Source organism: Mangifera indica, chromosome 8, assembly GCF_011075055.1.
Source record: "Mangifera indica cultivar Alphonso chromosome 8, CATAS_Mindica_2.1, whole genome shotgun sequence".
Lineage (NCBI taxonomy): Eukaryota > Viridiplantae > Streptophyta > Magnoliopsida > Sapindales > Anacardiaceae > Mangifera > Mangifera indica.
The window spans coordinates 17,242,601-17,269,242 of NC_058144.1; the positions used below are offsets into that span (position 1 = coordinate 17,242,601).

At 36.0% G+C, this 26,642-nt stretch overlaps 1 long non-coding RNA gene across 1 annotated transcript; it reads left to right on the forward strand.

The window, feature by feature from the left end:
- The first annotated feature begins 24,089 nt into the window (after nucleotides 1–24,089).
- LOC123222925 lies at nucleotides 24,090–26,292 on the forward strand. Its single transcript, XR_006503729.1, has 2 exons — nucleotides 24,090–24,396; nucleotides 25,897–26,292. It is a non-coding gene; the product is annotated as an uncharacterized LOC123222925 (long non-coding RNA).
- Nucleotides 26,293–26,642: the final 350 nt, after the last annotated feature.

Below are 26,642 nucleotides of genomic sequence, written 5' to 3' on the forward strand. Positions count from 1 at the left end.
AAATTATCATCCATATATTTTTTTTTTATAGTTTTTTACTTTATTTTTATTTTAATTGAAAATAAAAATATTTTTATCTTAAAAATTAATAAAGATATAATCGTAAGAAAATTACTATTATTGATTAAATTATTTTTATATTATTTATCATATTGACTTTTCTAATAGAAAATTAATCAAAATATTTAATATATGATAAATTACAAAAATTAATATAAATAATAAAAAATAAATTTTAGTTTAAACCAAAAGCTCTTGTTCCATCCATTAGTGGTTAAAAGGAAATTAATTAAAATAAGCAAAAATCTTTCTGTTTATACGGTTTTAGGCCAACCATCATATGTTTTACCTTTATAGGCAAACTAATATTTTTCATTCCAATAATACCCCTTTCTCACTTCACTTAACTAATCTACTTTCGTAGTTTTCATTTTATTTTTCACTATCATCTCTTTTTTCAACGCTCTTCTTCTATCAACACTCCAACAACAATACATTTTAGCTATTTTCTCTTTCATCCATCATCATCATATAGCAAGTCAGTTTCTTTTACATTTCCTTTATATAAATAACAATTTGTACTAAGAAAACTGTGAAGCTAATAACTTTTTTAGAGATAAAATGTTAAAAACTTTAATGATGATCTTTGAGTGCTTGAATTCTTTTATAAATATTTACATTTGTACATTCAATAGTTTTGTTACCTAGATCTAAGTAAAAATGAAAGTCACAGTAATTTTCTAGTAAATTGCATGGTTTGTGTTTGCAGGGTTTTTGTTTGCGTGGTTTGCGTTTGACTGGTTTGCATTTGCACAGTTTGCGTTTGCGTGGTTTGCATTTGCGTAGTTACTTATTTATTTTAAATTTTGTGTATGCAGAAAAAATGGATACGCTAATATATTTGCTTGGATATGGTGGTTATTGGGTTAACAGAAGTGATAACAGTTTAAAATATGTTGGTGGAGTTCAAACATTTGTATCAATTAGTAAAAAAATAAATTATGATGGATTTGTAAAAGCAGTTTGTTCTTGTTTGGGCATTAATCGAAGTTGCAATATTGTAAAAATTTATATGCAAAATCTAACCACCTATAGTGATGTATCATATTTGTTAAAGGATGATTTTGATATTCGGATTATGATGAGGTTATCAAAGATACATGAAAGAGATTTGTTATTTCTTACAGTGTTTACAAGACCTACAGAAGTCAGAACCAATATGCAATAACAATGAACTGAACCACAACCAAGAGTTCAATCATTTGAAGCCATGGATGATGAGATTAACTCTTTAGATAACATATATGGTGAGACACAACCAGAAAGTATGCCTGAAGGTGATGGTGTTGAGGTTAAGGTACATGATAAAATAGGAAGACAGCAAGACCCTTTGTAAGGTACACTGGAGAGATGTTATGAGATGGGTACTCCTCCAATAGAAAATTTTCAATCGAATGAGAGAATATGGTGGTTATAATGATTAGGATGATGATGTTGGTGATGACGAGAGTGATGATATTAGATATGATGGAAGTGGTAGTGATAATGATGGTGATGACGAATATGATAATGTTGGTGATGATGATGGTAAAAACAGAGGTGATAACAGGGGTGGTCATAAAGCAGGAGTTGGTCCAAGTAGATTAGCTAGGGGAAATTCATTTCATAACACTTCAACAATGCATGACGACCCCATTCCTATTAACGTACAAGTTACAAATCTTTTTTTTGGTGGCCTAGATCCTTACAGGGATGTAGAAAATGAGGGTATTTCATTACATTCAGTTCCACCACGAGATGGGAGAATCAAAGTGAATGATCAATTTACATGTAAACAAGTGTTGATAGATACAATGTATAAGGATGCTTTGGAAAAAGGTTATCAGTTCAAGGTGACTAGTTCAAACAAAAAAAATGGGATATCAAATATGCACACTCTCAATGTAAATGGAAGGCAAGAGGAGTAAAATTACAAAACATAGACATTTTTGTATTACGAAAGTTGGAAACTCACACTTGCCCTCAAGATGTCATAATGCCTCACTATAGACAAATAGGTAAACGGATACTTGGAAAAATATTGCAGTCTATGTTTACTACTTCTGATCATATTACAAGCCGAAAGATATCATAACGGACGTTGTAGATAGATACAAAATAGATATCTGCTATACTCAAGCTTGGCGTGCAAAGAATTGACCTTGAATGAGATTAGAGGTTCTCCCGAGGAGTTGTTCAGACAATTACCAGTATATTGTTACAATTTAGAAAGGAAAAACCCTGGCACTGTTACACACATTCTCCCCTAATTATTTCCATTATCTATATCTTCTTCTCCTTCTTGTTTACATTTTATCCATAAATACACTCCAATATATATATTCTCAATCCACCCAAACTTCATTCCAAAGCATGAAAAATATGAAACAATAAAATAGTAACATAATAATCAACATAATAAATATACATTGACCATTCACCATACAGCAAAAAAAATAAAAAATAATAAATATACATCAACCATAAAACAATATCAACTAATGCGTCCGTGAGCAAAAATCTTAGATGCGATCATTTTGCGTAAATGAACAGTGTCAGAGGCTACATAGTCAAATAGGCATCGGGTGGCTAAGTACTCTATCATCATAAGTATGAAGACTCCATAATCACCCGAGGCTTTGCCCTGCTACAAAACATCGATACATTACACAAGTATGAACGGCTCCATGTTAGGTGTCATAACCTATTTATTCACGTCAGCCCAATGGAGGTTCATTCAACCCAATTCCCACACTTGGGTCAGCTTCATTCAAGCAACCAAGAGCCCAACCAAACTCATGTTCCAGCACAACCCACCTGGTCAAGCCATCTTATAGTAGAAAGTGACATGAGCCTGCCACATGCCAGTAGGGCAGTGATGCAACCCTGTGGGTAGTAGGCTTTCCAGCCAACCCAACATACAACTAGTGTGTAGAAGGATCAGCAGGCATACAGGCACTAGGCAGCAGGCTTTGCAGCTGAGCACTTAGGCAAGCAGGGTGTAGAGAGCCATGCATGCAGTAGACAGAGCACCATGCATGCAACATACAGGAACCTGCCATCCTAGGAAGAAGAAACATATGTTGTCACATTTTGTATATACCAATGTACTTTGGCATTTTGTGTAACCCTTTGCCTATAAAAGGCCATACTTGTACAACACAAAACACTCAAGCAATACAAAACACTTTTCCAACAGATTGTGTTCTCTCTTCCTCTACCTTTTTGAGTTCTTTTCTTTGTACATTTGAACTAATTTTGTGCTTCTGTACACTTTATAATATTTTCGCAATGTTTGGGACATTAGGCTAACTTAGCGCACATTGTCGCTAAGTGTCGTACAGGACTTTCACGCAAACATAAGCCTGTGACAAGTGGTATCAGAGCCCACAACTAGAGATGATGAGTTCGAGAGAGTTCATTCATGAAGGCCACGAGAAGGAAAGGAAAGCACCTGACACCGGAAAGCAGTGCAAGGATAAGTCATAGGATACCGTTGCAGACATGAACACTAGGCTCGCAAGGTTGGAGTTGGCTTTTAGAGATAAATTCAACCAAGTGGGGGAACTTGGTAAGCGCACTGAGAAACTCAAAGGCAACTAGGAGGAGTTGTGTGAGGAAACGCAAAGTGCACTCAACGTTATTGTTGAATCATGTCTGAGCCAAGGTAACCAACTAAAAGACTCTCTTCTTGCTACTATTGATGCTTTGCATGGTGAAGTTACAGCTTTAAGGGAGAAAGTTGCAATGCTAGAAACCAGATTGGTGGAGGTGTAAGGCAACTAGGCCGTTTGCAAGATGGTTGTAGCATGTGGACAAGCCACTACTATACAAATCATGCCAAAAATTTCCAAGGCCATACAAAGGGACCAGAAATGCTAAGGAAATAAATAATTTCCTATAGAGCATGAAGTAGTTTTTTTGGCGTTATCGGTATTGAGAAGGACACCAATAAAGTTGACCACACTGTACTTTACCTTGATAACACCACTATGGTCTGGTGGCATCGAAGACACGTAGAAATGGCATGGGGCAGCAGCAACATTGCAACATAGGACAAGTTCAATGGTGAACTCAAGCGACAATTCTACCCCAAAAATGCTAAATACGAGGCCAAAGCTAAACTCCGTCTACTCACACACAGAGGTAACGTGAAAGACTACATTAAGGAGTTTTCTGAATTGTTATTAGAAATTAATAACTTTCCCGATAGCAAAGCATTGTTTTGCTTCATGGATGGGCTACAACCGTGGGCCAAAGTCGAGATCCAATGGAAAGGAGCTCAAGATCTTAATGCCGCCATAGCCATTACTGAGTCACTCGTAGACTACAGCAAACCAAAAAAGAGCAAAGACCTGAAACATGGCAAGGGTAAGAGCGAAAACTGCCACCATTCCAAGGACGGAGCCTAGGACCACAACAAACACAAAAGCAAGGCTATTCAAAAAGATTAGAGGGACCAACGGGATAAGGGCCATTGGAGAGGACCGCTAAAAGGCTTCTTGTGTGACGGGGCACACATAGTCAAGGAGTGCCCAAAGAGGGGAAGATTGGTAGCCTTTATGGAGGACCGTGTAGACCCACAACCACAGCAAGAAACCCATATAGGTTCACTACAGATTTTGAACGCCATCAAAGCCAAGGTAGATGTGCCAAAATCTGAGAAGTTGGGGTGACTCTATGCAGTAGCCTAAATCGGGGACCAGGAGGTACGTGCCCTTGTTGACACGAGAGCATCCCACAACTTCATAGAACAAAAGAAAACTGACCAATTAGGCCTTTGGTATGAGTAGAGACAAGGATAGCTTAAAATAGTCAACTCCGCGCCAAAGGCAACATATGGCATTGTGTAGGGAATACACGTGCGTTTGGGTGAATGGTCAGGTATACTTGATTTTTCTGTCATTCCCATGGATGATCACCCTATTGTGCTTGGTATGAAGTTTATGGATTAGGACAAAGAGTGCCTGTTCCCTTTGCCAATACCATGATGATTATAGACGAGGGAAAAACCAGTATGGTACTACTTTCACGCGAAGGAACGCTCGTGGCCAGGACCTTTTCAGCCTTGCAGTTCATGAAAGGCCTCAAGAGAGCCGAGCCTACCTTCTTTGCAACCGTCAAGGAGGAATCATACCCGGAGTCAATCGACTTGCCTGCGAACATCTAAGACACTCTAGAAGAGTTCAAAGACGTCATGCCGTCAGAATTGCCCAAGCACTTACTATCGAAACAGGAAGTTGATCACAAGAGCTCTGTAGTCAATACATAACCTAAGGGATTCGTCGTGTTTCTTTTGAAATAACACTAGTGCTCCATAAGGTGCTTTTGATGGTTGAATGAATCTGACATCAAGCACCTTTTTGAGTTGCTTCCTTAATTCCTCCAGCTCGAAAGGTGCCATTCGGTAAGGTGTGGTAGCGGGCGATTTGGTCCCCGGCTCTAGCTCACTGTTAAGAACAAGTATCCAATCCCTCTCATTATTGACCTTTTCGACTAGCTTGGGGATGCTCGCTGGTTCACGAAGCTAGACTTACTGTCTGGATACTACCAAGTCAGAATAGCTCAAGAAGATATGCCCAAAACAACGTGTGTTACCAGGTATGAGTCATTCAAATTTCTCGTAATACCCTTCGGCCTCACTAATGCCCCCGTAACCTTTTACACTCTTATGAACAAGGTCTTCCAACCCTTTCTTGACCGTTTTGTTGTAGTGTATTTGGATGACATTGTTGTATACAACAAGATGCTGCCCGAACACATTTAACATCTTAGACAATTTTTTCAAGTGTTATAGGACAATCAACTCTAAGTCAAGGAGAAATGCATCTTTGCACAGAATGAGGTGAGCTTTTTAGGTCATTATTAGTGTTGGGATGTTACATATGGACAAAGCCAAAATACAGGCCATTTATGACTAGGCAGCACCGAAAACCATACCTGAGTTGAGATCATTTTTGAGGTTCGTAAGTTACTACCGTAGGTTTATCAAGAGTTATTCAGCCAAGGCAGCACCCCTGACCGACCTATTGAAGAAAGGGCGTATATAAGACTTGAGTGACAAATGTCAAAGAGTGTTTCATGCCTTGAAGCAAGTCATGACTGAGGAACCAGTGCTTGCACTTCCAGACCATTCGAAAGCTTTCAAAATACATACTGATGTTTTTTGATTTTGTTATAGATAGTGTTTTGATGCAGGAAGGACATCTTATTGCATTTGAAAGTAGAAAATTGAATGAAACTGAGCGCCGCTACGCTGTCTAGGAAAAGGAAATGACAGTCGTGGTGTATCATTTACGCATATGGCGACACTACCTGTTAGGTACAAAGTTCATGGTCAAGACCGACAACTTAGCCATGAGTTATTTCCTCAAGCAGAAAAAGCTCAAGCCCAAACAGATTCGGTGGCAAGAATTATTAGTTGAGTTCGATTTTATGGTGGAGTACAAACCGGGCAAGGCCAACTTGGTAGCAGATGTATTAAGTAGGAGAGTTAAGCTTGCTGCCCTCACAATACCGTAATCACCCATGGTGGACAGGATCAAGGAAGGTATCCAACATGACCCCCAAGCCAAGAGTTTGTGTGAATTGGCAAGCCAAGGGAAGACCCAAAGATTTTGGCTACAAGATAGACTATTGCACAACAAGGGAAAACGGTTGTACATGCCAAGATGGGGGGGACTGAGGAAAGAAATCATCAAAGAGTGTCATGATTCTATATGGGCAGGATACCCAGGATCGCAGTGCACCCGAGCACTCATTGAAAATTCTTATTATTGGCCACAGATGCAGGATGAAGTGGAGCTCTACGTGAAGACCTGCCTCATGTGCTAGTAGGATAAAAATGAGCAAAACTATCCAGTTAGGTTAATACAACCCTTAGCCATCCCAAAGAGACCATGGGAGAGTGTCTCAATGGACTTCATCGTAGGTTTCCCGAAAGTGGAAGGATGCAGTAAGGTTCTAGTCATGGTGGACAGGTTCAGAAAGTATATCGTCTTCATTCCCGCACCGTATAATATTGATGGGCACAACACTGCCCAACTTTTCTTCTGACACGTAGTGAAGTATTAGGGACTATTAAAAACTATCGTGAGCGATAGAGATGCCCGATTTACAAGTCATTTCTAGACTAAATTATTTAAAATTTTGGGGTCCACTCTCAACTTCTCTACTACTTTTCACCCTCAAAGTGACAGGCAAATTGAGCGTGTGAACGCTTTACTGGAAATGTACTTATGCCACTATGTGAGCGCTAACCAGAAAGACTAAGTTAAGTTACTGGACATTGCCCAATTTTCATATAATCTGTAGAAGAGTGAATCCACAGGGACCAGCCCCTTTGAGCTTACAATTGGGCGACCACTAGTGACACCACAAACGTGGGCTACCTCATATGAAGGCAAAGCTCCAAAAGCCTTCCAATTCACCAAAGTATAGCTAGAAAAAGGCAGAATTGGCAAGATCGTGCTTGACTCAAGCAGCCAAGAAAATGAAGAAGTGGGCAGACAAGAAAAGGAAGTCGTGGGAGTTTGAAAAGGGAGACTTAGTGTTAGTAAAGCTTCTTCCTCACTTGTCTAAATGCACTCAACATTTACACAAGGGACTGCTTCGAAGGTATTGAGGCCCGTTTCCCATTAAATCTAGAATTGCACCAAATGCTTACTAGGTGAAGCTCTCTCCCTACTTAGAGTTTTACCCAACTTTTCATGTTAGCTTCTTGAAGCCTTTCTACCTGGACAAACAAGACCCCAATCGAAGTGAGTCAAGTCGAGCATCTATAACCATCACTGCTTCCCATGAACGGGAAGTTGAGGAAATTTTAGCTCACATGTTCAAGTCAAGAAAAGGGACATACTCAGGACACCAAGAGTACTTAATCAAATAGAAAGGACTTTCAGATGTTGCAACAAGTTAGGAATCGAAACTTGACCTATGGCAATTTCGGGACACAATTGAAGAATTCCATTGAGGGCTAAACCAACACAATGAGGGCATTACGGGATTGATGGGAAAGGGTGTCATAACCCATTTATTCACGTCAGCCCAATGGAGGTTTATTCAGCCCAATTCCTACTCTTGGGTCAGCTTCATTCAAGTAGCCAAGAGCCCAACCAAACTTTTATTCTAGCACAGCCCATTTGGTCAAGCCATCTTATAGTAGAAAGCAACATGAGCCTGCCACAAGCCAGTAGGGTAATGATATAGCCTTGTGTGCAGTAGGCTTTCCAACCAGCCCAACATACAGCCAATGTGCAGAAGGATCAACAGGCATATAGGCACCAGACAGTAGGCTTTGCAGTTGGGCACTCAAGCATGCAGGGTGTAAAGAGCTATGCATGCAGTGGATAGAGCACTATGCATGCAACATGCAAGAACCTGCCATCCTAGGAAGAAGAAGCATGTATTGTCATATTTTGTATATACCAATGTACTTTGGCATTTTGTGTAACCCTTTGCCTATAAAAGGCCACACTTGTACAACATAAAACACTCAAGCAATACAAAACATTTTTCCAACAAATTGTGTTCTCTCTTCCTCTACTTTTCTGAGTTCTTTTCTTTGTATGTTTGAACTAATTTAGCGTACATTACCGCTAAGTGCCATATAGGACTTTCACGCAAACATAAGCCTGTGACATAGGGTCATCACCCCTAACCTCCCAATAGCTAGTGATACTAATGATAGACAAAAAGTGTTGATATTGCATCATCATGTCAATGAACCTAGCATTATATTCAAGTAGATCCAGAAAAAATCTACTGAGTTTTAAAGATATAAGAAAAAATGGTTATCATCTTGAAACCATGAGTGAAAATGGTGTAGGAAGTTATAAAGTTAACTGATGAGTCACGCTTTGAGATCAATTTCACCACACACCCAATGTTGACAATCGTAATTGATAAGAATGTACACCTGTAAAAACAATAACCAAAAGTTAGTATAACATAATCTTAATTAAAAATGTGTTATTAATTATATAATTTTGAACATATTTATTACTTTGTCAACTTTCGTCCATGCAATGTATCTCATATCTCTTGCTTGATCTGACAACTATGGACTTATCCCTTTAGTAGGATCTAGTAACAGTCGAGGCCATTGAAAGTTTTCATAGGCAGCCATATCTCGTTCCTGTAAAATACGTGGTAGCCAACCATCCCAAAACGTATCAACACATGTCTAATTAGCAATGGGGTACGAATGACGTAACACAACTAAGTAATTATCCATATGTTGAAAAAACAAAAAAAACAAAAATTATAATTACGTTGTTTATAATAACAACACTGCATAAATATAAAATATGTTGATAACTTAGTCACCTCATCCGTAAACCACTTGTTTTCTGTGCAAATCTTATCCCACCAGTAAAGCTTCTTGCGTGGGCCATGCAAGAAGGTTAACGTTGTATCATTACTGTCAGCATTATCATACCATTGGTCAAAATCAAGATTTGTTTGTTGGTTTCCTTCCCGTGACCAACATTGTCTCATAGGATCAATAAATGGGCTGAGTAGTGTCTTCCCCTTCTCGATAATTTTGCTCTATAATATCCTTCGAGTACTTGATCGAGGTTGTATTGATGTCTCCACGGGTCTACACTTAGTGACCACCTCATAATCATCAAGTGGACATACATCATCATCCTGGGCCACCTCAATAATTACCTCAGTTGACTCATCCGATGTTATCATGAAAGATTATTATCATTATTATCGTTACATTTTCAGTATTAAATATATGTTTTTTTTCTTTTTTTTTACACTAATGTCATCTCCAGGGGTGGCATAAAACATACATTGCATCTCTGAAACCTTTGTTTCAATTGATGTTTGACGCTTTTCAAATTGTCTAAAATGTTGTTCCACTTTTCCATGAACCCACGTAACATTTTCTCAAAACGAACATGTTTAGTAGTATATGTGGGTCTAGTATGTAGGCCCTTAGAGGATCTTCTAGTAGTCTGGCACGAGGACATTGATGATCGATGTGTGGATCGACGCTTTGACATGGTAACCGATGGTAGAGTCGATTCAGACATGACTGGACTGTGTACATGTGTGCTTTAATGTGCATGGTAAGGAGATTGGATTGCACCGTTAGATGGAATAGAGCTACGATCATCATCAGATTCTTCTGTGTACCCCATGTAATCCATAACCTCTTCATACCACACTAATTGCTTCTCCTCGGCAAATGGAATCAACACAGGAGTGACAATATCCTAATAAATGTTTCAAAAAATGTATTAATTTTTTAGATATAACAAATTTACTTGTTTTTTTATGTCAAAAATAAATTAACATACTTGAGAAGCCCAAAATATGTTGTTAACAAGATCCTACCCCGATCGCTCAAGTGACTTCCATTTTAACATGCGAGGGATCCTATCTTTGGACTTGCAACCTGTGAAACCCCCTTAAATTACTGAGAGTTTCATCTATCCATAACTACATCCCATAAAAAGATAAAATTTATGAAATGAATTACATAAGCAACCCAAAAAAAGTAAAAATAATATAAATCTAATTTAATCTCATATTTGTTTCTAAGGTTACCTGAAATGCAACTGTAAATCCCATTAATGCATAACTTTGAACTGGAATATCTGGATCGTATGGTCGATGCTCATTCATAACTTTTTCATACCGTTTCTCTACTGCTCGGCTCATTGATTCCGCTGTCAACTTACAAACCATAGTCCCCCATGGAAGTCTATTGAAACTATCCCAATCATCTACTAACTACATTATATGTTCTGATACCACTTTTCGGTTATCTGCTCCCAATAATACATAATGTATCAGATACAATACAACTATTTTGATAATATCTTCGCCATTGTTTCCCCATGCCTTAGACATTAAACTTTTACTGAAATCACCATGAGTCACAGATTTACCACTTCGAAAGTACTTGTTTCTAAAATTCAATGAATTTGTTGTTATGTATTCAGTTATATCCGCTTCTCTACTAAACCTCAATCTAGTAATTATAGCAAGCTCAATCAGACTAAATCTACAATCGACCCCATTTAATCGAAACCAAAACACCTCTCCCAACTCGCCCTTATTCACTTGCCGAACTAATACACTGTGTAATAGGGTCGAACTATATCCATGCACTTCAAGATTTAAAAAATGTCTGAAACATGCTTGTCTAAACAATATTCTCTGCTCTAAACTTAATTTTGCTCTTATATGTTTTATTATATCTTTATGACTACGAATATTAATCGTAACTCTAAAATCATGAGCATCATGAAATCGTCTCTCCCCTACTTGATCATTAATTGGAAATTTCTACAAAAACACATTTAAAATAAAATATCATCTGTGAACAGTATCATTGCGTAATACGTGATTACGCAATTGCCATTTTGTGTGATTGCGTGACATTGCACAATTGGCTATGTTGCATATGGCGCAGTTTGCGTAGTTGGTGTGGTTGGTGCACTATGCAAAACGTTTGTGCGGTTAGCGCACAGTTGGCGCGATTGGCGCAGTATGCGTAACGTTTGCACAGTTTGCGCAGTTTGTTTGATACTGTAAATTTATGCGATTTCATCTCTTTGATGGCTACACTTTCAGGCATCCATTAACATTGAAACTACATATTTATAGACCATTCAAAACATCCATATGCATAAATTGGCAAATTTAGGGTTCCACTCTAAAACTCTAGCCACCACCATAACCACCACAACTGACCACAACCAATGTACATTCTAAACAAAATAGTTTTTCATTCAATCAATAACACCCAAGATTCAATACCCAGATACAATAGATTATTTACACCCGATAGATAAAAATGACATAAACCAAATAAATAAATGCAAATGGTAACTAACTTGTGAAACCATTGTCGATATATTGCCGCTTCTGTATATTTTGCTGATTGTAGGATATTCATTGGTGATTTTTGCTCTGTATTTCCTGATTTTTTATTTTGGCCTTTTCTTTTTCGTTTTCAGTAAAATTAACTTTTAAAGTTTTTTTACTCTGGATTTTACTTATTTTTTCAACATAAGAGTAAAATAGATAAAAATTTTGTTGTTTGCTTAAATACTTTCAACTTTTTTACGTTAGCCTAAAAATTGATAAACAAAAGAAAATTTTACTTATTTTAATTAATTTTCTGTGGTTTAAAACTATGAGTACTATTATTATGGGAAATTATAAAAAATAGCTAAAATTTAGGGGGTCTAAGCGAAATTGCCCAAAATATTCAGGTTTAAGCAAAAATGCCCAGGTTTTGTGAAATAACGAAACTGCCCCCATATATAAACACAGCAAATTTCCTTACTTCCACGGTCATTTCACTGTGCAAATTCAAAGAAAATTCAAAATTTCCCACTATCCCACGGTCATCCCACGGTCGACCAGATTTTCACCGATTTTTTTATTTTTCGACAACCGCAAATGGCAAAAAAGGTTAGTATATCTCCCGTAATCTTGTTTGAATCAAGTTATTACTCATATTATTGAGATTTGATTGAGATTTTACGGTTTGAAATTTTAGGGTTTCGATTTGAACAATGCTTAAAATGTTTTGATTCTTGGTTGTTTTCGTTGAATTCATTGAGGGGTTTTGTGTTATATAATGTGTAGATTTGATTTATGTGGAAATCAGAGGCTGAAACAACCAAATATTGGCCGAAAAAGGCTGCCGAAGGATCGACAGTCCGACCGTGGGAACAGTGTTTCCCATGATCAAATGATTTCTCCCACGGTCAACAGACATTGATCGTGGGTTAGGGGGGTAAAATAGCTTTTTTAAAATATTGGGGTGTCGGGGAGAGTCCTTAGCCCACGACAGGTTTATCTAAAATTTGCCACGTGACCGTGGGTTTGGTGAAATTATGAAACTACCCCTATATATAAACATAGCAAAATTTACTTACTTCCCATGGTAATCTTTGTGATTTTACTATGCAAATTGAAAGAAAATAAAAAACTTCCCACTCTCCCACGGTCATCCCACAGTTTGAAACTTCCCAATCAGATTTCTGCCGATTTTCTTGCTTTCAAGCAAAGGCAAATGGCCAATAAGGTTAGTATATCTCCCATAATCTTATTTGAATCAAGTTATTGCTCATATTATTGAGATTTGATTGAGATTTTGCGGTTTGAAATTTTAGGTTTTCGATTTGAACAATGCTTAAAATGTTTTGATTCTTGGTTGTTTTCGTTGAATTGATTGAGGGGTTTTGTGTTATACAACGTGTAGATTTGATTTATGTGAAAATCGGAGGTCGAAACAACCAAATTTTGGCCGAAAATGGTTGCCGAAGGATCGGCAGTCCGACCGTGGGAACAGTGTTTCCCACGGTCAAACGATTTCTCCCACGGTCAGCAGACATTGATCGTGGGTTAGGGGGGTAAAATAGCTTTTTTAAAATATTGGGGAGCCGATGGAGATTTCTTAGAACACAGCGAGTTTTTCTGAAATTTGCCATATAACAGTTGACCTGTTTTAAAAAAGAATTTTCATGAGGGGGTAAATGGAGAATTTTCTTATCTAGGGTTTCTAATCGTGTAATTTTCGAATTTTATATCCGTTTTTTCTATTTTAGGGTTTTTCCATAAGTAATTTTGAAATTTGAGATTCGATTTTTTGAATTTTGGTGCTTTTGACACATTTTACGATATAATGATGTAATTTCAACTCAATATTTTGATTTTTTTCATTTATAGGATATATTGATTCGTGTTTTTGAATTTCAGTTTTGTTTTTCTGTATTTTGTCTTTTTATGATATATCGATTCGTATTTTTCAAATTTTCAAATGATTTTTCGGTTAGTGACATTCATAGATATTTCAACTGATAAAGTTCGAATTTAAATTCCGTTTTTTCGATTTTCGCTGTGTTAGGATAAATCGAGTCTTCTTTTCAAATTATCTAACAATTTTTCGATTGTTCACATCCTATGGTATTTTATCGTATAAATTTCGAATTTCATTTTCGTTTTTTCAAATTTCGCCATTTCAACTTCTAGAATTCGAATTTCAATTCCGTTTTTTCTAATTTTACCGTTTCAGAATATATCGATTCATATTTATTCATTTCTGAACAATTTTTCGATTATTAACATTAAAAGGTATTTCAACTTATAGAATTCGAATTTCAGTTTCGTTTTTTCGAATTTTACCACTTCAGGATATATCAACTCGCATTTTTAAGATTTTCGAACGATTTTTCGATTATCGTCATTTTAAGGTATTTCAAAGTATAGAATTCGAATTTCAGTTCCGTTTTTTCGAATTTCACCATTTCAGGATATATCAACTCATATTTTCTTATTTTCGGTCGATTTTTCGATTGTTAACATTCTATGGTATTTCAACTTATAGAAATCACATTTCATTGCAATTTTTTCGAATTTCACCTTTTTTGGCTATATTGACTCGTATTTTATAGATTTTCGAACGATTTTTCGTTTGTTAACATTTTAGGGTATTTGAACGTATAGAATTTGAATTTGAATTTCGTTTTTTCGAATTTCACCATTTCAGGATATATTGACTCGTATTTTCAAGATTTCCGAACGATTTTTCGATTATCATCATTTTAAGGTATTTCAAAGTATAGAATTCGAATTTCAGTTTTGTTTTTTTTCGATTTTTGTCCTTTCAGGATATGTCGATTCATATTTTGTTATTTTCGATCGGTTTTTCGATTGTTAACATTCTATGGTATAAAAACTTATAGAATTCAAATTTCATTGTAGTTTTTTCGAATTTCACCTTTTTAAGCTATATCGACTCATACTTTCTAGATTTTCGAATGATTTTTCGTTAGTTAACATTTTAGGGCATTTGAACGTATAGAATTCGAATTTCACCGTTTTTAGCCACTTAAATCTTATTTTTTAAATTTTGTCATTTCCTTTTTGATTATTTGGTATTTTTCATCTTTTTATGTTTTTCCACGAATACATTTTTTTACATATTTGTTTTCATAAATGTCTAACGAATTTTTAAAATTATTACAAGATATTTCTCGCAAAAGAAGACAGGTTGACGGCGAGCTGCGAATCCCTAAGGAATCCAAACACTTCCGGGCAGATGCGATATGTCGTGCACAACGTATCGCATTATCTCGGATTACTTCTACATTGACCCGAGATCAGTTACGACTATTTGAAAGGACATGTTTCGGGTCTCTCCTTCGCTTACTTGAAACCAAATTCTCTGGGATATTGGTTAATGCATTTCTACTCCGACAGCTACATCCACCCTTTGCCAGAGACGAGTTTTGGTTTAGGGTTAGTGGGGTTGATGTGAGATTTAGCCCGTTTGAGTTTGCCCTGGTGACAGGTCTTTTGTTTAGCCGACGGACTGATGTTTCTTCATATATTTCTCGCTCCTCCGGACATAGGATCAGGGATACGTACTTTCACGATTGTTTGAAGGTGCAGTATCACGACATAGAGCGTGTTTTCTTGTCGAGGCCATGGGGGGATGACGATATAGATGCTGTCAAGATGGCCTTGTTGTATATTCTTCATATGGTTTTATTGGGGAATGATCGACGAAAGAAGGTGTCCACGGATTACTTACAGTTAGTTGATCATTTGGACGGGTTTAATTCCTACCCTTGGGACGTTGCTGTGTGGCAGATGACATACGAGTCTATGTCACAAGCGAGTGAGAGAGTTTGTTCTGGACAGATGCCTGAAATCGTAAATACGACCTTTACGGATTTTCTTTCGTATTTCAGGTAAGTTTTATATTATTATTTATATATATTAATTGACAAAAATATAAATTGATTTATTTAAATCGTAAATGATTATATTGCAGTATTGAATATATGAGACTCTAGACACGTTACACGATTGGATTGACCTTGTTGATCCCTATTCGTCCCCACGGATGTTTAGGTGGTGTACGCGAGATGTCCCTAGTTGGACTCATATAAGTCATATTTTCACTGGTGATCCGGCATGTACTAGTTAATTAATAAGTCGATTAATTCATTATATGTTACAATTATTTTGACTTATATATCTTCATCATTAGGAGGATGTCACATTCCCTCTTCATCCATCATCGATCAAGGAGGGTTTACCATGGTACACCGAGATTCGTGAGTACACTGGTTTACTCGATGCTGATTCCTCCTCATCTTCTTCGATTCTGACCGTGACTAGAGACGGGGCTTCTCTATCCTCAGGACCTTCAACTGTACCCGTCGAGCTTTCTGAGACACATAAGGAGCCTATTCAGCCTCTTGTTATAGAGTAGCCTATATGTTCCCCTATTGTTCAGAGCCCATGGACGACAGACCATCCTGGAGTGGAGGACCTTCCTAGAGTGGAGGGCCGCACTACCCATCATGCCACCCAGCAGTGTCCCCCATTCGTATCACCTAGTATTTCTATATTAGATGTTACATTAGCACACTAGGGTGCTACGATTTTACATGAGATATCGAGTTTTCGTGATGATATCTCTTCCCAGATGACTCGATTACGCGACGATATCTCTTCCCATATGACTTGATTAGAGGATCCTATGACTCATTTGGAAGACATCGTCACGCATACATATCCAGCCCCTATCGCTCAGGTTGTAAAACCATTTCTAATTTATTACTTATATAAAATGTCTACAGTGTTATTATTCTGACAACTATTATTACATTCGTACAGGAGAGGGACGACGAAATCCGATCGACATCCCCCATTGATACCGCAATACCATCCTATTACCCACACGAGGTCCGTATGACATTTCAAATTTATATTTATTGTTAAATGTCATTATTATATTATAGTATTGTTATATATGAAATGTCACTAATTAAGTTATTATTACTATTATTTTAGGATAGTCGCCAGGAGGATGCACCAGTTAGCCCTTCTGTTGCATCACCTGTTCGAGCTGAGGTATGTCACTTATCAATGGAACTTTATTTTTATGATTGTTCGGTTATCGATTAACATAGGGTATATATATTCATATAGGGTCTTCCTCATGAAGGTCATCCGGTCGGATCTCATATAAGTTCTTAGATCCTCCACTTGAGGTATGATAATTATTATACATTATATCGACTTTTAGATGTGATATTATATTTTATATGAAATATCATTTATCATTTTGTCCTTTTCATGCATATAGGGAACCGGTATTGATATATTATCGATCGAGGGTTTTCCCCGAACACCTTCCCCGGAAGTTGAGGTTAACTTTTTTTTTAAATTGTCATTGATTGATCTGTCTTTTCAATTATATTGTTTATTTAATGATGTTTTGACTCTTTTTCAAGACGAGCGATTATGGTTACTTGCTGATATCCCGAGCTCGACCAAAAAGATAGTGGATATTGGTTCACATGAGGAGGACTTCCAAGAGGACAATTTTGAGGCCATCTATATTGAGGTATATCAATTATACTTAGTATATAAATATTCGTATATATTGGTCACTGAGATATTCAAAATTACAATTTTCTAGTCTGCCGAGGGAGCACGCGTGGTGGACTTGACCGTGATTCAGGATTTTCCAGCTAAACCTCCTCCCGCATACATGAAGAAGGAAAAATAAATTGATTAATGCTAATTGTTATGTAGGATGAATGATGAATTAATTATTTTTTGGGATCATGCAGATGATTCGTACAGCATGTGGCCGGATCGTCCGAAAAGGTCTGCTGGTTTGCACCCCGTATACGAATCCACTTAAAGGGAGGGCGAAAAGGCAACTTAGGACCATTCCATCCTCTACCTCAGAGCGTGAGGAATCTTTCCTCACGTGGTACACCACAGCTGCGTCTTCCAACACACATGATGTCTACTTCATAGGGTCGAAGTCAAATGACAGTTTTTAGCGGCTTTTGGTAGAGTTGCGCCAGTGGCTGACCGACGATGTAAGTTGTCTATACTATATAATTCGGGAAAAAGTTTGATATATTTACCAATAACTAACACATGTGAACTTGTTTATACCATTTTAGAATGTGGATTCTTTTTTGGCTTTATTACGTTGACAATAGGACAAGCACCGTGCCATTGTTTCCCAGTGTTGGGTAACTGCCCACACATTCTTCGGAGGTCATATTGAGATGGCTTGGAAGAGTTGGTAGACCATATCGATTGATGAGTTTGAGTTTTCGAGGCTCTTCACGAGGATGGTTGATGCAGCGTACACCCCGAGATTGTTGTACAAACCATGGGGGATGGTCGATTAGGTATAGTATATATATATTTCTATTACATTGAATTGGTTGACAACAACGATAATTAACTAAAATTTGTCATTGTTTATAGGTTTACATCCCTATAAACTTCGACAACGCACATTGCGTCGTCGAAGTTATAGATTTCCATGAGTGGTCGATTATGATATACGATTCGGAGGTATCATATTCGGGGAATATAGGGACTCTTGAGCAGCGCATGCGACCGTATTTGACATTCATTCTCGCGTTATTAGAGGCGACAAATTTTTGGATAGCTTCTGGGAGGACTCCACGACGTGATTCCCTCACTTTGCATCGAGCAACGGATGTCCCCCAGTAGGGATTGGGCTCCGGTGACTGTGGCGTGTTTATGTTACAATGTTTTGAGTGTTTGGTGTTGTCACGGAGCTACGATTTTCCCCGAGTCATCTACCTCTATGCGTCAACGTTTAGCGGTGCAGTTGTATTTTCACTGTATCGAGTAGTTCACGATGTATATTTAGTTGACTCATTGTTTATTTATCGTTCTTCCTATGTTTAGATGTATATATTTATTGTATGTGCATATGTGTATGATATACTTTATCTATGGTTATATATGAATATGTATCGTATTTGATTTCATTTTTTAAATAATCTTGTCACGGAAATACAATGAAAACGTAGGATTACTCAAACAATTACACATTTGAAATAATTAGATGAAATAAAGAAATACTGAAACAACTTATTGTTTACACTAAAGTTATTACATCACATGACAATACAATTACACATTTGAAACAATAATTAAAATACATCGGTTACATAAAACTGAAGTACAACAATGAAGAATCATATAAGAAACAAAACTAAGAATAAGCATGTCAAGATCTCGTTTCTTTGCCCTTTTTAGATGAACGCTGCGGGGCAGAGCTCGGGACCGGTGCTGGGGATTTACATTGGGTTCATGTGTGCACCGGTTCATGGCACCAACTGCAAATCCTCAATGTAACATTTTCTCCTTGCAATGGACGTCGATTTCTATTGGATGGACGACAACTATCGAGGATAGGGGGCAATATAACTCTTTCTTCTAGCGAGTGCAACCGATCAGAATGATTTCCAAAAGGATTGATCGGTTCCTGATATATTGCACGGTAGACGTCGGTGCGAAAGAATGGATGAACCCATGCATTAACATTCGTGAGCCTCATATATCGTGCAACAACAATGGCATGTTTGCATAGAATACGTGAAAGCTGAAACTTTCTACACGTGCATGACATTTCACCAAAGTCCACAATACCCATGAATCCACCGAATCCAACAACCTGATACCGAGTAGGTGTAATCGGTCAAACCTCCAGACTTACAGACTTTGATAGATGATTGCTGATCTTCTCCTCCGCCCAAGGGGTGACAAAGTTAGGACATTCGTCTGTAATTTGAAAAAATATTAACAACACATTTGGTAATATCCAAAACTAAGGGAAAAAAGAACACGAGAAAAAAACATTTAATTAATAACGATTAGATATTTACTTGCATGGTTTCTTCTCTCGTAAAACCATCGCTGCATGGTACCACGAATGAACTCCAAGAGCATTGTGATGGGTAGGCCTCGTGCATGTCTGACAAGGGCATTAAATGACTCAACAATGTTAGTGGTCATGATGTTGTAACGATACCCCGGAAAGTACGCTTTACTCCAACGCTCAAATCCGATATCATGTAGATAGGCTCCAATTTGAGGGTTCATTGAGTCAAGAGATTGCATCATCGCCCCAAATTCTGATTCTGTGTATGATTTTACGGTTTTCCAATATGCCCCCGCAACCTGTTAGATGTCAAAAATTATGATAACTGATTATAATTAAAATGTATGAAAAAGATAAACTGTTACAATTTTAATTACTTTTTTAAAACACTATACCTTTGAGTCTCGTTTATACTTTGCTCGCATGTTACACAGAAGATGATGACAACAACATCCATGGTGGACATCTGGAAAGACTTCAGCCATTGTTGAGTATATAGCATGATGTCGATCTGAGATTATTACCAAATCAGATAGGTCATGCATACATTCTTTAATCCTCCGGAGAAACCAAGACGACGTGTCATGATTTTCTTTTTTACCGATACCGAAACCAATGGGATATATCTGGTTATTACCATCAAGAGCCACCGCAATGAATAAATGCCCCAGATATCGACCTTTAAGGAATGCAGCATCAATGCAAATAACCAGATGGAGATAATCTCTGAATGCACTAATGGAACATCCTAATGCCATGAAAAAATGCTTAAATTGATGGTCATCATCTGTTTCAATAGCAGTAACGGTGCCCAGATTAGTACGCTATAGATTGTAGCAATAATCTGATAAAAGCATAAATGATTCCTCCGGTGAACCCCTCAATGAATTTATAGCCCAATTTCTTGCCCGCCAAGCCTGAGTATGAAATATCAATTTTATATCGGTCGGCGATATCTACAATTATTTCCTTAGGCCGATAAATTCGATCAACCATCACAAACTTTGATCTCATTAATTGACCTAAAGCTCGGGCCCCAGCTTGTCTGTGATGTGGCATGATTTGATCAACTGAACATGTGTGGGTAGGATTCATAGAGTTGATCCCCCACACTTCACCAACTGTGGACTTGGTTGCATGTATATACCACTCACAATTTTCAGCCTTGCACTTTATTTCCCACCGTTTCTTGTCAGACTTTTTTACACCAAATTGAAATCCTTTAAGTAAGGAGAATTACTTCACGACGTCTTTCAATTGGACTTTATTATGGAAAATATCACTAGCCTTTACACCATTCTCCTCTCAGATCGATCTGGAACCACCTGATGATGCAGATGGCTGTGGAGGAAAATCAGGAAGCCACCTAAATGGATCAGTGGGGACATTGTCAAAAAATGGCCTAGAATAATTTCCACCACCTGAAATAGGATCTTCAAGCTGCAAACTATCCATACCCTCGGTAACTGATGCCATATACTTAGGCTCTACATCTTCTGAAGGAATATCGGACATATCATTTCTATCAAAGTCACCCAAATTGGGAACTATATCTTTTTCTCCATGAGCCCATGAGTTTGCAATGTACAACGGGTCATTACTGAAATCAATCAACTTTTTCAAATCGTATTATTTTTTTACCCCACTACTTTCTTCTTCATCTTCATCTTCATTTTCATCTTCTTCCTTCTGCCCTTCAATTGGGGTACATATAACAAAAACGGGAATACATTCCTGTAAGTACTGGGACATATCAATAAGACCCTGGACATCTTCATCATTTTGGATCTCTATGGGGCAGTCGAGCTCAATTTTTCTTGGCTTCATTGATAGTTGAAGGTAGTTTGTCATTGGATCAATACTGCAAGACTCCTTCAAAAGCTCAATAAATCCCTCGAATGTTGTTCCATAAGGGATTTTAATCAATTGTTTGGCTCCTCCAACATATTTCATTGTGTTGTTGCCACCTTGAATCCATTCTCCTTAATAACGAACCGATGCATAACCATCCATTTTAATTATCAATCCTGCAATGACAAGTTTTTGAAGATAATTATTCATTTATAATAAAAAAATTTATAATAACTATGTAAAATAGTCGTAAAATTATTAATATAAAAAAAAACTCCTCAAATTTTTCTAATATTTTATTTATCCCCCTATAATTATTTAACAATTTATATAACACTTTCGTATATTATCTTATATCAAAATGCATCTATCTATTTTTAATGTTCCATTTAAAACGTATTTATAATATCTATACTTTGAAATAGATATTCAAATTCTATACTTTGAAATACTTTAAAATGTCAATAATCGAAAATTTCTTTAGAAATCTGGAAAATACAAGTCGATATATCCTAAAACGGTGAAATTAGAAAAAATGAAACTGAAATTCGAATTCTAAAAGTTGAAATACCCTAGAATGACAACAATCGAAAAATTCTTCGAAAATCTGAAAAATACGAGTCGATATATCCTAAAACGGTAAAATTCGAAAAAACGTAGCTACAATTCGAATTCTCAGAGTTGAAATACCCTAGAATGACAAGAATCAAAAATTTATTCAGAAATCTGAAAAATACAAGTCGATATATCCTAAAACGGTGAAATTCAAAAAAACGGAACTGAAATTCGAATTCTAAAAGTTGAAAACCCTAGAATGGTAAGAATCGAAAAATTCTTCGAAAATGTAAAAAATACGAGTCGATATATCCTAAAACGGAACTTAAATTCGAATTCTAAAAGTTGAAATACCCTAGAATGACAACAATCGAAAAATTCTTAAGAAATCTGGATAATACGAGTCAATATATCCTAAAGCGGTGAAACTCGAAAAAACCTAACATTTCAATTATAATGCGCCTACAATGTTTAATATCAAAACGCCCCCCTAATTTTAATAACATTTTATTTAACCCCTCAATTATCTCTTTATTTATTTAACACCCTTGTATGTTGTCTTGTATCAAAGCAATATCTATCTATTCTTAACATGTTATATAAATCCTTTATATATTGTAAAATATCAAAAAAAACCCATGTTTATCTAAAATTACATTTAACCCCCTATATTTGTCAAAATATAACATTTAACCCCTATATTACGACATAAAAACTAGACTTAACAAATACAATTAAGTTTTAGGCTAAGATTGGTATAAATACATTTTTTTGATGAATAGTCTTTTTTCAAATCGAATTCAGAAATACGAACTTCTTCTATCCGAACGAATCCCTACTAATTGATCTTGAATAAAAATGAAAGTAAGAGTGAATGTTTGAGTGATATGAGAAGTGTGTGTAATAAAAGTGAGTGAGGAGGGTTTATATAGATGAGGGGAAGGGTAATTTTGATATTTTAGAAAAAGTTATGAAATAAATAAAGAAATATCAAAATGCCCTTATAATGTAAAATATCAAAAAACCCCCATATTTATCTAAAATTATTTTAACCCCCCATATTTATCAAATATTATATTTAACTCCTATATTACGACATAAAAACTAGACTATACAAATACAATTAAGTTTTAGGCTAAGATTGGTATAAATACCTTTTTTTGATGAATAATTTTTTTTCGAGTCGAATTCAAAAATATGAATGTCTTCTGTCCGAATGAATCCCTACTAATTGATCTTGAATAAAAATGAAAGTGAGAGTGAGTGTTTGAGTGATATGAGAAGTGTATGTAATAAAAATGAGTGAGGAGGGTATATATAGATGAAGGGAAGAGTAATTTTGACATTTTAGAAAAAGTTATGAAATAAATAAAGAAATATCAAAATGTCTTTATAATGTAAAATATCAAAAAACCGCCATATTTATCTAAAATTATTTTAACCCCCCATATTTGTCAAACATTGTATTTAACCCTTATATTATGACATAAAAATTAGACTTAACAAATACAATTAAACATTTTAAAAAAAGTTATGAGATAAATAAAGAAATGTCAAAATGCCTTTATAATATAAAATATCAAAAAACCCTCCATATTTATCTAAAATTACTTTAACCCCTCATAGTGAGTGAGGAGGGTTTATATAAATGAGGAAAAGGGTAATTTTGGTATTTTAAAAAAATTCATGGGCATTTTTGTTAGGAATAATAAATTTGGGTATTTTTGTTTGAAAATAGTGATTTTAAGCATTTTTGCCATTTTTAATAATTTCCCTATTATTATTATTATTACTATTAGGTGCAGTCATCAAACTAAAATCTAACTTCACTTTCCACCTGCCATGTTGACCGGCCCTATCGGGCTACTGTTGGCTCATCCAACTCTTTTACTATATTTACATATTTTATGCACACAAAACAAAACAGTCTTCACTCTTTATTTCTTTTCGCTTTGGTGGTCGTTTCTTCTTCCTCTCGCTCTCCCCCTCCCTCTCCCTAACTAGCTTTCATTTCTTTCTCAATAATTTCTTTATTTTTTAATTTACATTAAATTATTAATCTCTTTGTAATGATGAATCCATGACTTCCTCTGGTTTCTTCAATCTGTTATTCGCCGTCGGCGTTTGGTGCAGCGCCTACATTACAGTTGCCATTCTTGCTTCGTTTCGTATTTTTCATCCTCTCTGTTTTTGAATATTACAAACCGTTTGCTTCAGTACTTCCACAGAAAAAGGTTAGTTTTTCGCTGATTTGTTTTTTCAACAGAAAGTAGAATTTAGGGGTTTCTTGTAGTTAGATTAAACCTGAGAGGATGTGAACGAAATTTGCTAAGTTCTTAATATTTGTTTTGTCTGGTGTCGCAAAATATTAAAAGATAGTTGGGAATTGGTTGTTTTTTTTTAAAAATTGATTGGCATCTCCGACCATTGTGTAGATATTGTTCCCTCAATTATTTATAGATCATTTTTGTTTTGAAACTGATGATTTTATAATCTTATTGGGTTGATCTGATAGTTGGCTTATATATCTACTGAACCACTACTGAAGCAACAATATCCTGAGGACAAGGTTAACTTTGTTTAGTTCATTGTTTAGAGTCAATATCGTTTTGTCTTCTTCTAGTGGTATTAGTGATTTGAAGGGTTTGTTGTGTTACAAATTTTTCATGATTTATATAAAATTTTGGGATGTCTTTTATCATGGATTTGACCCTTTAAGAAAACTCCTAGGTACCATTTTTTTTTTTCGTAAATCTTTTCATGTTTCTGCATTGTCATATACCTTCAAGGATTGCTGGTAAGTATCATATAGCTGTTGTGTTAGATGGATTGTATAGCAGGGTAAAATTTTGTACCATCCTTTTCCTCTGACCATCACGTGTGTTAATGCGGAGTTCACACGCTTCTTTTTGAACTTTTGAGATGATTGGAACTAATTCTGTATCTGGAGGTTAACTTGTTGGCTGTGCAAAATTTTAGAATAAGAGAGAGAGAGAGGGGATTGAGATGGCAGTGACAGGCTTTGTTTTATGTCATTGTATATTTTAAAGTTAGTAACAATTTATTAGAGACATCATTCCTTGATTATTGATGTGTATTCATTCTTGACACTTCAAGATTGAATCAGAGTTTTTCTTTTAAATTACTCATCAAGTTCTTGTTGGTAAAAAATGGTAATAGTTTTGTTAAACCTTTCCAGAATAAGAAAGCATAGGTGTAATGTAAGTAAGTTGTGGAGTTTCATGGTTGATAATTCTATTACAGTGGATGGCTGGAATAGAAAAAGTAGTGGACGTGATATCTTTTGATTCTTCCTATTCATGTAATGTTTTCTAGTCAGAAAACCATTCATCTCATTTATTTGGTTAAGTATATATAAACAAAACAAACCGAGACCTCCAGAGAGGAAACAGGAAACAACCTGAGCTCTGTAGGTTTTTGAGTGGGAAGATTATATGCAAAACTTATATTGGCTTTGTTTCGAAGCACCCGAACACATCTTCAATATATCAAAAAAATCTAGCGGCTGCATACTTCACTCAGCTTCATTAAGCTCCCCTTGGACGATAGATCCAAGATTGCATCAACAAGGCTCTCAAGCTGAACATATCAAAAAACAAATGACAGCATTCATCTCATTGAGGGAACAATAATTAACAGGAATTGCATTTATTTTTTGTGACCACATTTCATATAATCAATGGTATTATTGATTGGCTTGCTCCTTTTTGCAGTATACAATTTGTACTGGCTTAAATTGATGATTGCAACAAATATGGAAGATGAAGAATTTAGTGACTTTGATCCTGACTGCACCAATCCATGTAGATTTTTGAACAAACATATGGCCTACATATATACAGAAGATGGATTTTTTTTTTTATGAGAAAGGTGAACTTTTGGTGCGTAGTACAATCTGATGACATGAATTTCAAGAATGTCGAAACATGTTTTCTTAGGCTTTACAATGTTTGATTGAGTTTGATTTCTATGTGCTACTATCCCCTAAATCTTCTGACCAGCAAGATTAAACCATAATGTTCTTAGCTACCATGAGATCTTGAAAGCAGCTTTAATGGCTATAAATCTGGTTTCACCTTATAATTTGATGAAAGGGGTACTTATTAACTTATATTTCTGCAAATAGAATCAAACTGAGAGCCCTTTTTTTTGTCCTTCCAGTTTGCAATATTTCCTTCCTCTCAGTAGGGTTTCCTATAATATAATTAAACATGAAAATAATTAATGTCACTTGATTTATATGTTTAATTTTATGACATTCAGAACAAATCTTCCTTCTACAGTTGAAAGTAGAAAAGAGTTTTAGAACTAAATAATAATGAAATTTTAAATTTGTTAATGCATGATAATTAGATCTCGTTAGTGAATTTTCTTTGGTTTTCCACTACTTGAAAAAATAATCTTCATTTCTCTTATTTGTATTCTAATCAAAATCCAAGCTTTTGCAATTTCTGACCAT